Raw genomic sequence first — 11,374 nt, forward strand, 5'->3', positions numbered from 1 at the left:
ATCACTTCTTGGCCTTCTGGCTAACATCAAGTATAGTTTCTGTTCTTATCAGTTTAATATCTGACATCCTCTACCCAAGGACAGTGTATGAAGTGGATTTTTGGAGCAGGGAGATGGACTAGGAGCTTGCTCTGGCCACTCCTTGCATCAACCTCCTGATATTGCAATACCTCCAGAAACAGTGCACCCCCCCCCCCCAGGGGGCTAAAACAAAGATTCAAAAAAAAATAAAAGATGCAAACAAGCTTTTTTTTTTTCTTTTTAAGTAATCTTTATGCCCAATGTGCAACTTGAACTCACAACCCCAAGATCAAGATTCCCATGCTGTACCCACTGAGCCAGCCTGGCACCCTACAAGCATTTTTTTTCTTTAAGGTTTTATTTATTAGAGAGAGCACAAGCAGGGGGAGGGACAGAGGGAGAAACAGACTCCCCTCTGAGGGGGGAGCCCGACATGGGGGCTCAGTGCCAGGACTCCAGGATCAGAACCTGAGCCAAAGGCAGATGCTTAACCAACTGAGCCACCCAGGCGCCCCACAAGCTTTTTTTTTAAAATAGGAAAATTTACATCATCCTTTTTCTCCTTGAACTTATATTTTCCATTTTACTTCATACTTGATCACAACAAATTATGATACATAAAATTAAATGATTTTAATTATTTCTAATTCCATCCATTTCTGCGAGATCTGGTTACTCAGCCATTATAGCCATTCACTTTTTCACCATCCTGGAGGATTTTATACCCTGAGGTGTAAGAGTAAGATTCGGACAAGTTTTTCGTATTCGAAGGAGAAAGGAGCTAATGTGAAAGGAGTGCCTTGATCTCAGGAGTCGGAGGGGTGATATGTTCACGTGGAAAGTAAAGTTCTGGATGCCAAGTCCATTGAAGTCATCCTTGCCCACATACCCTTGAAATGTTTCTGTGTACCGATTTGAAGAATACTGTCCTAGGCTATTTGGCCATTAAAATATTTGTAAGCATATTGATTTATACATACCCGGTCACTTTAACCATATAAAGGTTTTATATAGATTTAGCCCGTGGCAGAGAAACTCACTATTGAACAGTTGCTAACAACTATGTATGTATGAGAATAAATTGACTAATGCAGAAACAAATTTTTTATTATGCGAAAGTAGTAATTTGGAAAGTTTTCCCAGAATTCTTCCAGAAAAATGGATCACAACCTTCATCTGTAGGTTAAAAATAAATCTCTGAAGCATTTGGATTGTATTGTAAGAGCAGAAATGTTAAATTTTTAAATTTAACTTTTTAATTTAACATTAATTTTTTATTTTAAAATAATTAACAATGAAAAGTCAACCTAAAACATAAGGTGAAAGACTGGGTCAGAGGCGTGAGGGGAATACAGCAGAAGTATTTCATGTAATTCAAGCCTGGGACAACACATTTAAGTGGAGGATAGGACCCCAGAGCTGTGTCTCTCTCACAAGCTCAGTGCCTCACAAACTTCCTGGAAAGTCCCTTACATCCTCTGTTAGCTATATTCAGAAAAGCCTATCAAGTCCACTTGAGGGAAGACTCATTCTAGCTCTTTCCTAGAAAGGGCTCATCTCCGTTCCTCCAGTGCTGGGAAACCGTGTAAGCCATCATCCTAGGTTGGCAGGATGGCTCAAGGGACCTTCCATCCACCACCTCTGTTGCTAGGAAACCTGAATCCCTCCAGACCCTTGTCACTGCTCTGGGGCCTCCTTGTGTGGCAGTCAGGAGCACAAACTCTGGCACTAGATTGCCTGCCTGGATTGGAACCTAGCTCTGTCACTTCCTATGCGCCCTTTGCCAAAGTACTTACATACTCTCTATGCCTAGTTTTTTCCACATATCAAAAGTTGGTCTAATAGTTACTATTACACTATAGTTATTGTAAAGACTAAATGAGTTAACATGTGTTAAGTGTTTAGAACATTTCCTGGCACCATGTAAATGCTTGCTACCGTTAGCTTTTATTAACTAAGGGCTGATTTTATCTAAAGTTTCTAAATTTTCCAGGGCACTATTAATTACCTTATTTGAGCAGTGTTTTCAGATTGGATCCCAAGTTAGCATACATTAAAATCACCTGAAAGGCTTGTTAAAACGCAGATTTCTGGGCCCCATCTCTAGAATTTCTAATTTAGTCACTCTGGAGTGTGGTCCAAAAATTTGAATTCTAATTCTAACAAGGTCCCGGATAATACTAATGCTGACGCTCCAGGGACCACCCTTGGAAAACCACTGACATATAATAAGGTTTTGTGTTGTTTGTTGAATTTTTGTTTCATTTATATGTCGTGATAGAGTGCGAGGATACATTAAGAAGTTATTTACAAAGGTGTGCACAGAATATAGAAGAACCGAAGATAACGCAGTAACTCAGATGTTTCACACGAAGGCCCAAAGAGATGAGGGAAGTAACTAGAATCCAAAGAAGAGAGTTACTTCAGAGAAGCCCTTACTCTCTTTTTCAAGAGACAAAGCCAACCTCAGTGTAGGCAACCCTGCATGGGATAGATCCAGGAGAATAAATGTACTGATGGCACTGTCTTATCACTCCAGTTTCTCTCTGGGGCTCCCAAGAGTTGTACTGGGTGTAGCTGGGAACTCCTGGGGGTTTTCAAGACCTTTCCAGGGGATCCTTGAAATCAAAACTATTTTCATAGTGACACTAAGATGTTATTTGCCTTTTTCCCCTTTATTCTCCAAGTAGTGAACAGGGGAGTTTCCCAAAGGCTGTCTGACCTCTGATACTTCAACTGAATGAATGCAGAAGGAGATGTGAAAAATCCAACTGTCTTCTGTTAATCCAGATATTGAGGAGTTACAAAAATGGAAAACAATGTTTTTTATTTAAAAAGGATGTTGGGGACACCTGGCTGGCTCAGTCGGTAGAGCATGGGACTCTTGACCTTGGGGTTGTGGGTTCGAGCCCCACGTTGGTTGTAGAGAATACTTAAAATCTTTAGGGGTACCTGGGGGGCTCAGTTGGTTAAGCGGCTGCCTTCAGCTCAGGTCATGATCCCAGGGTCCTGGGATTGAGCCCCATGTCTGCCTCCCTGCTCAGTGGGGGGTTTGCTTCTCCCTGTCCCTCTGCTGCTCCCCCTGCTTGTGCTCTCTTTCTCTCTCGCTCAAATAAAATCTTTAAAAAAATAATAAATAATAAAACCTTTTAAAAAGTGGGTAAACAAAGACATGTTATTCCATGTAGAGTAGCACCCATGAAAAAAATCCATGTCATTATCCAAATTATTTAAAATGTGCAATTTAGGGGTGCCTGGGTGGCTCAGTCGGTTAAGCGGCTGCCTTCGGCTCAGGTCATGATCCCAGGGTCCTGGGATCGAGCCCCACGTCAGGCTCCCTGCTCAGTGGGGAGTCTGCTTCTCCCTCTCCCTCTGCCTGGCTCTCTGCCTACTTGTGCTTTCTATCTCTCTGTCAAATAAATAAATAAAATCTTTAAAAAAATAAATAAAATAAAATAAAATGTGCAATTTATACAGAGACATTTGTATTACTTATAAGAAACTGCTACTAGGCTGTAATTATTGCTCTCTGCCTATTAGGCTGTTCACTTCTACCCAACAGGAAAACGAATGACTCATTCGTTTGTATTTGAAGTAGCAACTGAAGCTGTCCAGAAACTTTCTCACTATGTGCCCTAAGTAGATGCTCAAAGATCTGCAGGGTTTTTTTGTTTTTGTTTTTTTAAGAAGTAATGTATCTCAGGGCGCCTGGGTGGCTCAGTTGGCTAAGGATCCAACTCTTGATTTCGATTCATGTCCTAATCTCAGGGTCGTGAGATCGAGCCCTGGGTCGGGCTCCACGCTCAGCAGGGAGTTTGCTTGAGTCTCTCTCTCAAAAATAATTTTTTTTTTTTTTAAATAAAGGGTCGCCTGGGTGATTCAGTTGGTTAAGCATCTGCTTTCAACTCAGGTCATGTTCCCAGGGTTCTGCAATCAAGCCCCGCATCGGGCTCCTTGCTCAGTAGGGAGTCTGCTTCTCCCTCTGCCTGCCACTTCCCCTGCTTGTGTGCTCTCTCTGACAAATAAAATCTTTTTTTTAAATTAAAATAAGAAAAGAAGTAATATATCTCCCCTAGATCCTTGTGTTGGGGTTGTAGAGGCATCTGGAAGCTGCCAAAGAGCAGACCTGAGACAGAGCTCATGCCTATAATACCCTACTGGAAAGTGACAGGGACTTAATGGAGTTGTAGCATTTCAAACAAATTGGCCCCTAGCCCTATCCCATAAACTGCCCAAGAGCAAGGACGAGGCAGCAAAGGCTTCCAGTAAGGGCCCTGATGTAACTTGAAATTTATAAAAGAAACACAAGTACACAGTAAACATGGACAGATGCTCATTATCAGTGGTAATTAAAGATACACAAAACAATTAAAAATCCCTTTTTACTCAGTAGTTTGGAAATCATGCCCCAAAAAGTGATAATGCAATGTGGTATTATTCACTTCAAAAGTTAAGAGATAAACTTACGGTGTTTTATGTCAATTATATCTCAATAAAGCTGGAAAACAATTGTTGAGAGTGGATCTCATGTTAGGTGTTCCTACCATGCACACACACAAAAAACATGAAGGACACAAGGACACTCTGGGAGGTGCTGGATGTCTTTATTACTGTGGCTGATGATGGTCTCACAGGTGTTCATATGTCCAAACTCATCAAACTGCATATTAAATACATCCAGTTCTTTGTATATCAGTTATACCTCAGTAAAGCTGTGCTTTTTTTTTTTTTTAAGATTTTTTATTTATTTGAGAGAGAGAATGAGATAGCATGAGAGGGGGGAGGGTCAGAGGGAATAGCAGACTCCCCGCTGAGCAGGAAGCCTGATGCGGGACTCGATCCCAGGACTCCAGGATCATGACCTGAGCCGAAGGCAGTCGCTTAACCAACTGAGCCACCCAGGTGCCCAAGCTGTGCTTCTTTTTAAAAAAGAAAAAGAAAAAGAAAAAGATAGTAGGAAGGGAAGAATGAAGGGGGGGAATCGGAGGGGGAGACGAATCATGAGAGACGATGGACTCTGAAAAACAAACTGAGGGTTCTAGAGGGGAGAGGGGTGGGAGGATGGGATAGCCTGGTGATGGGTATTAAAGAGGGCACGTATTGAATGGAGCACTGGATGTTAAACGCAAACAATGAATCATGGAACATTACATCAAAAACTAATGATGTGTGGTGATTAACATAACATAATAAAAGAGAATAAAAAAAAAAGTAATGTCCACAGTGAGCAGGGTGGGGGAAACCAGTATACTCGTATAGGGTTGGTTAGAGTGTCAGTTGATAAAACCTTTAGAAAGCATTAAAAACACATACTCTTTGCCCCAGCAATGCTACTTCTGGGAATATATCTTAGAGAAACAATCTAGTGAGTATCCAGAGGCACTTGTAGTTTGTTTTGTAAATGGTTTAATTTATCTCTTGCCATAAGCTGTCAAAGAGTAGGAGGCCCGTGGCAAGGGATGCAGAGGGGGAGCCAAGCTCCTCTCCTCCTGCCCTGCCCTCAGCAGTCACTGCTGGGCCCGGGCGTGCCACGCGGAGAGCAGGAAGCCCAGAACATGTTCTCAGCCTCTTCCATTTCTATCTCAGTGGTCAGAACCAAATGATATGGCCATCTTACCCGTAAGGGTGTCTGGGAAAGCAAGTGTTCATCTTTCCAGTTTCTAGAATAGAGCAGGGCAGTGAAAGCAAGTTGAAGTGAGTGTTGAATGAGCCAAGTTGCAAAAAATACCCCACGACCTACATGTCCACCTGTATGAAGTTGATTTGTTGTTGTTGTTGTTGTTGTTAGGGAACTGATTAAAGAAGAGAATACCCATACCATGCAGCCACTTATGGTTTGGTTAATCCTGTTCACTGTATATTTAGTAAAAAGAGTATAATATGTTTCATAAGATCCCATTTTGCTAAAAAGACATGGATACTCTACACTCACAGAAAAACCTGATATGCGTGGTATTGCTAATTCTCGGTCTTCTTTAAGGATTCTACATTCTCTGAATTTTTTTGGCAAGCAATCATGTTTTACTTTTAGAATAAAGAACAGAACATAAATTTCCATTTTTGAAAGTTCTCGTGGGACCTGAAACAGGAGATAAACTAGTCCGTTAAAATCAACCTGATGAGGCCTCCTGCCCCCAAGTGACCTCCGAATCTTAGCCATTAAACCTTCTCGAGATTGACTCAAAGCCAAGTATAAAGAGAAAACCATAAATAAGTCATTTTGGAAAATACTGTTACTTGCAGTCTGTTCCGTTTCACTTTACTTCTAAGAGGACAAACTCCAGCACATCCTCCATTGCCTGACCAAAGCTTAGTCAGTGAAGCCAGGTGGTAATTACTACAGGAATAGGCTCAGCTCAAAATGGTGAAGAAAAGCTGATCAGGGTGCCAAAAAGCAGTCATGGCCGAGGATGCTAAGTAGAAAGTTATTTGTAAATTGGTCCAGTGGGATTTGATACAGTAAAGTTGTATCATCTCCAAGGAAACCTCAGGAACAGCAACATAAAGCGTAAGTTCTCCTTGGAGTTTCAAGTGATTTGGTTTATTTGATTGCTGATGGGATGGCTCATAAGACATTGTATAGACAATGTGCAGAGTTATATTTTTAAATCAAAACTAACCCTATTTTTTTTAAAGATTTTATTTATTTGAGAGCAAACGAGAGGTGAGAGAGAGAGAGAGAGAGCGCGCATGAGCAGGGGGGAGGGGCAGAGGGAGAGGGAGAAGCAGACTCCCCGCTGAGCAGGGAACCCGATGCGGGGCTCGATTCCAGGACCCTGGGATCATGACCTGAGCCGAAGGCAGACGCATAACAGACTGAGCCATCCAGGCGCCCCAAAACAAACACTATTTTTTTAAAAAAATAATAGCATAAATCTATCTTGTCCCCAAATCGTCAGGTCTGAAGAGGCACTAGGCTTTGACCTTAACAGTATCTGGGCCAAGAGTGTTCCAGAAAACTTACAGGAGGTCTGTGATTGCTTTCTAAAGTGACAGTAATCGGTTCTCATAAGATTCCTGTGGTTGAACCGAAAGGAGAATCAATACATACACTTTACGGAAATAATATATGAACTATGATCCCTTTACCTCCTTTTACAAAAGTAGAAGAAATCCAAAAGGAAAAGGAAGTAAAGAGTTTGGTAAAACTCTGGAAACAATAATAAGGATATAAATATGAGGATTAGAGACAGAAGGGAACAAGGACCAGAAAGTGGATCAGGTTGAGGGCTTAGAGAATAATAAAGGTCAAGGGCACTCAAGTACAGAGTTCACTTAGCAGCTTTGTAAAATGTCTGGTGAAATCCAAAGAATATATACTGTTTAAAATCAAATTTTAAAATGTGCCTGGGGTGCCTGGCTGGCTCAAGTCGGAAGAGCCTGCAACTCTTGATCTTGGGGTCCTGAGTTTGAGCCCCATGTTGGGTGTGGACCCTATTTAAAAAAAGAAAAAGAAAAATTATGGTAATTTCCAGATATTTGGGGGCTTTCAGGATAACTTTTGTAATTAATTTCTAATTTAATTCTATTGTAGCAAAATAACAAACAAAAAAACACATCCTGTAGTTTTCCAATCATTTCCAATCTTTTTTTTTTTTAAGTAGGCTCCCCTCCCAGCCTGGAGCCCAATGCAGGGCTTGAACTCAAGACCCTGAGATCAAAAAAAAAAAAAGAAAAAGACCCTGAGATCAAGCCCTGAAGTGAAACCAAGAGTCAGATGCTTAACCGACTGAGCCACCTAGGCATCCCGTCGAGTCATTTTAAATTTATGGAGACTTAGTTTGTGACCCAGATTACTATCTATCTTGGTAAATGTTCTGTGTGTACTTAACAAGAGCATATCATTTCACATCTTCTTTGTCCTTAGAGATTTGCTATCTTCTCGTTCTATCAATCACTGAGAGAGCCATATTGGAAGCTCCAACTAAAACTGTGGTTTTGAATCTGTCTATTTCTCCTTTTGGTTCTGTCAGGTTTTCCTTAGCATATTTTGAAATTTTGGTTTTAGGTGGAAGTGATGAAGGATACTTGGAAGAAAAGCCAGGCAGGGACAAGGGGCCCCTGCCCTAAGAGGAAGCTACCCTTAAAAGGATTTTATACCTACCCTGGAAAGATCCCTCCACCCTTTTCCACGTGATAGATGACAAAAGCTTGATTGGATGACAGGCCCAGGGAGGGTTAATCAGATTAAAACAGCCCACCAACAAGCCCATAAAAACCCCTAGACTTAGCAACCCCAATGGCAACCCTCTAGGGTCCCCTCCATCTTCGGGAGCTTTGTACTATCACTTTACTATCGCTCAATAAACCTTGCTTTGCTGCACACCACTCTGTCTGGTCTACCTCTTCATTCTTCCAAGTGGCCTAAGAATCACAGGCACTGAAGGAGAAAAAAATCCTATAACACATGCTTATTTGGATTGCTATGTCTTTTTTTTTTTTTAAGATTTTATTTATTTGACAGAGAAAGACACAGCAAGAGAGGGAACACAAGCAAGGGGAGTGGGAGAGGGAGAAGCAGGCTTCCTACCGAGCAAGGAGCCTGGTGTGGGGCTCGATCCCAGGACCCTGAGATCCTGACCTGAGCCGAAGGCAGACGCTTAACCACTGAGCCACCCAGGTGCCCCTGCTATGTCTTTTAATTAATTCACTTTTTTTTTTAAGTTTATTTATTTATTTTTTTAGTAATCTCTACACCCAATGTGGGGCTTGAACTCACAACCCCAAGATCAAGCGTTGCATGCTCTTCCGACTGAGTCAGGCAGGCGCCCCTCGGTGAATTCACTTCTTGTCATGAAGTGTCACTCTTTCACTCTGGTAAAATTCCTTGTCCTGATGTCCACTTTGCCTGGTACTAATATAGCAACCTCAGCGTTTTATGATTAGTGTTTTCCTAGTATCTTTTTCTACCCTTTTACCCTCTATGTGTCTTCATATTTAAAGTGCATTTCTTGGGGCGCCTGGGTGGCTCAGTTGTTAAGCGTCTGCCTTCGGCTCAGGTCATGATCCCAGGGTCCTGGGATTGAGCCCCACATCGGGCTCCCTGCTCAGCGGGAAGCCTGTTTCTCCCTCTCCCACTCCCCTTGGTTGTGTTCTTGCTCTCGCTGTCTCTCTCTCTGTCAAATAAATGAATAAAATCTTAAAAAAAAATAAATAAAGTGCATTTCTTGGGGCACCTGGCTGGCTTAGTCGGTGAAGCGGCAGACTTTTTTTTTTTTTTAAGATTTTATTTATTAGAGAGAGAGAGGGCAAGCCAGGGGAGAAGCGGAGGGAGAGGGACAAACACTTCATGCTGAGTGCAGAGCCCAATGAGGGGCTTGATCCCACAACCCTGAGATCATGACCTGAGCCGAAATCAAGAGTCGGATCCTTAACTGACTGAGCCACCCAGTGCCCCAAAACCACTGACTCTTGATCTCAGGTTTGTGAGTTCAAATCCCACATTGGGCATAGAGTTTACATAAATACATAAATACATACATACATACATACATAAAGTGCATTTCTTGTAGATAGCCCAATAGTTGGGACTTGCCTTTTTTTTTAAGATTTTATTTTTAAGTAATCTCTCTGCCCAGCATGGGGCTGGAACCCACAGCCCCAGAGATGAAGAGCCACACTCTACCGACTAAGCCAGCCAGGCGCCCCAACCTTGCTTTTATATTCAGTGTGACAATCTCTGCATCCTAGTTGGACTGTTTTGACTATCAGCATTTAATGTAATTATCAATATATGGTTGAGTTTAAATCTACCATCTTACTATTTGTTTACTATTGTCTTATCTGTTCTTTAGTCCTTTTTTCTTTTTTCTTTCTTTTGAATCTAGGATCTCCCTCCCAGCACCACCAGCCAGAAAAATACGGGGGCGGGGCAGCCAATAGGACTGGCCTCATTTGTTTCCGTCCCCTCAGGGATCACAGTCCTGCAGTGTTTGTTGTCAGTGACTGAAAAGAGTTGTTTCATTTACTTTGTCCAGTTTTCTAGTTGTTTACAGAGGGAGGGTGTATCTCTAGTCCCAGCTACCCCATCATGGTCTGAAATTAAATTCTGGAATATGTGTTGTTAATATATGTAAAGTAGACCCAAGATGGAGTTGCTTGTGCTAAGCCCTATAGCAGCAATGCAAAACTTAATAAGTTCCTACACTCAGCTCTCCCGGGAGAAGAAGACCCAGGCCCCAGTGCTAAAGTTCCCTTTACCTCATGTAAGGAAAGTAGTCCTGCTTTCCCCCACCCCCCCAAAGTTTTTATTTTTAAGTAATCTCTATACCCAAAGTGGGGTTTAAACTCACAACTCTGAGATGGAGAGTCATATGCTCCACGAGCTGAGCCAGCCTGGAGCCCCAAAATAGTCCTGCTCTAACCAATCAGCAAGGGCCTAGTGTAACTTTCTGTTCCTTTCAGCTTTGGTCTATAAAAATCTCTCACCTTCTACGGCTCTTCAGAGCTCCTTCTTATCTGCTAGATTGGATGCTGCCCAAATTCGTGAATCACTGAATAAAAACCTACTAGATCAGTAAATTTTCTGTGGAAATTTTTCTTTTGACAGTATTTAACAAGTTTTAATTTAGTAGAATTTTTTTTTTAAGATTTTATTTATTTATTTGACAGAGAGAGACACAGTGAGAGAGGGAACACAAACAGTGGGAGTGAGAGAGGGAGAAGCAGGCTTCCTGAGGAGCAAGGAGCCCGATGTGGGGCTTGATCCCAGGACCCTGGGATCATGACCTGAGCCGAAGGCAGACGCTTAACGACTGAGCCACCCAGGCGCCCCATAATTTAGTAGAATTAAATGGGAAAATATACCTACTAGGCAGGAAAAGGCTTTCAGTACTATTTCTCTTTTCATTCACTCAACCAAATTTTATTGAACACTTACTAAGTACTAAGCACTCTGCATGGCTCTTGGAGATGCAATTATGAGCAAAAATAGATATGGCCTCCACAAGCTTCCAGTTTGGGGAGGGAGAGACTATCATTAATTAAATCATGTGATTATTCTGGTAGGTGCTATAAAGAAAACATTGCTGTGTTTTTTGGGTTTTTCTTTTTTTTTTTTTTTAAGATTTATGTATTCATTTGAGAGACAGTGCACACAGGTGAGCAGGGGAGGAGCAGAGGGAGAGAGAATCTCAAGCAGACTCCCCACTGAGCACAGAGCCTGACGTGGGGCTTGATCCCACAACCCTGAGATCATGACCTGAGCTGCAATCAAGAGTCTGACACTCAACCAACTGAGCCACCCAGGCATCCCAAAGAAAGACTGTGGTGTTATGAAAGCATATAAGAGAAGTGATCTGGCAGGTATGGTAGAGAGAGTGGGGCTAACACTCTCAAAGAAGTAAATTTGAGC

General features: G+C 42.0%; 1 non-coding gene across 1 annotated transcript; it reads left to right on the top strand.

Annotated features, from left to right (window-relative positions):
- LOC118523635 (U2 spliceosomal RNA) lies at positions 1–192 on the top strand. Its single transcript, XR_004911212.2, has one exon. It is a non-coding gene; the product is annotated as a U2 spliceosomal RNA (small nuclear RNA).
- The last annotated feature ends 11,182 nt before the right edge of the window (positions 193–11,374 follow it).

The sequence above is a fragment of the Halichoerus grypus genome, chromosome 6, assembly GCF_964656455.1.
Source record: "Halichoerus grypus chromosome 6, mHalGry1.hap1.1, whole genome shotgun sequence".
NCBI classification, from domain to species: domain Eukaryota; kingdom Metazoa; phylum Chordata; class Mammalia; order Carnivora; family Phocidae; genus Halichoerus; species Halichoerus grypus.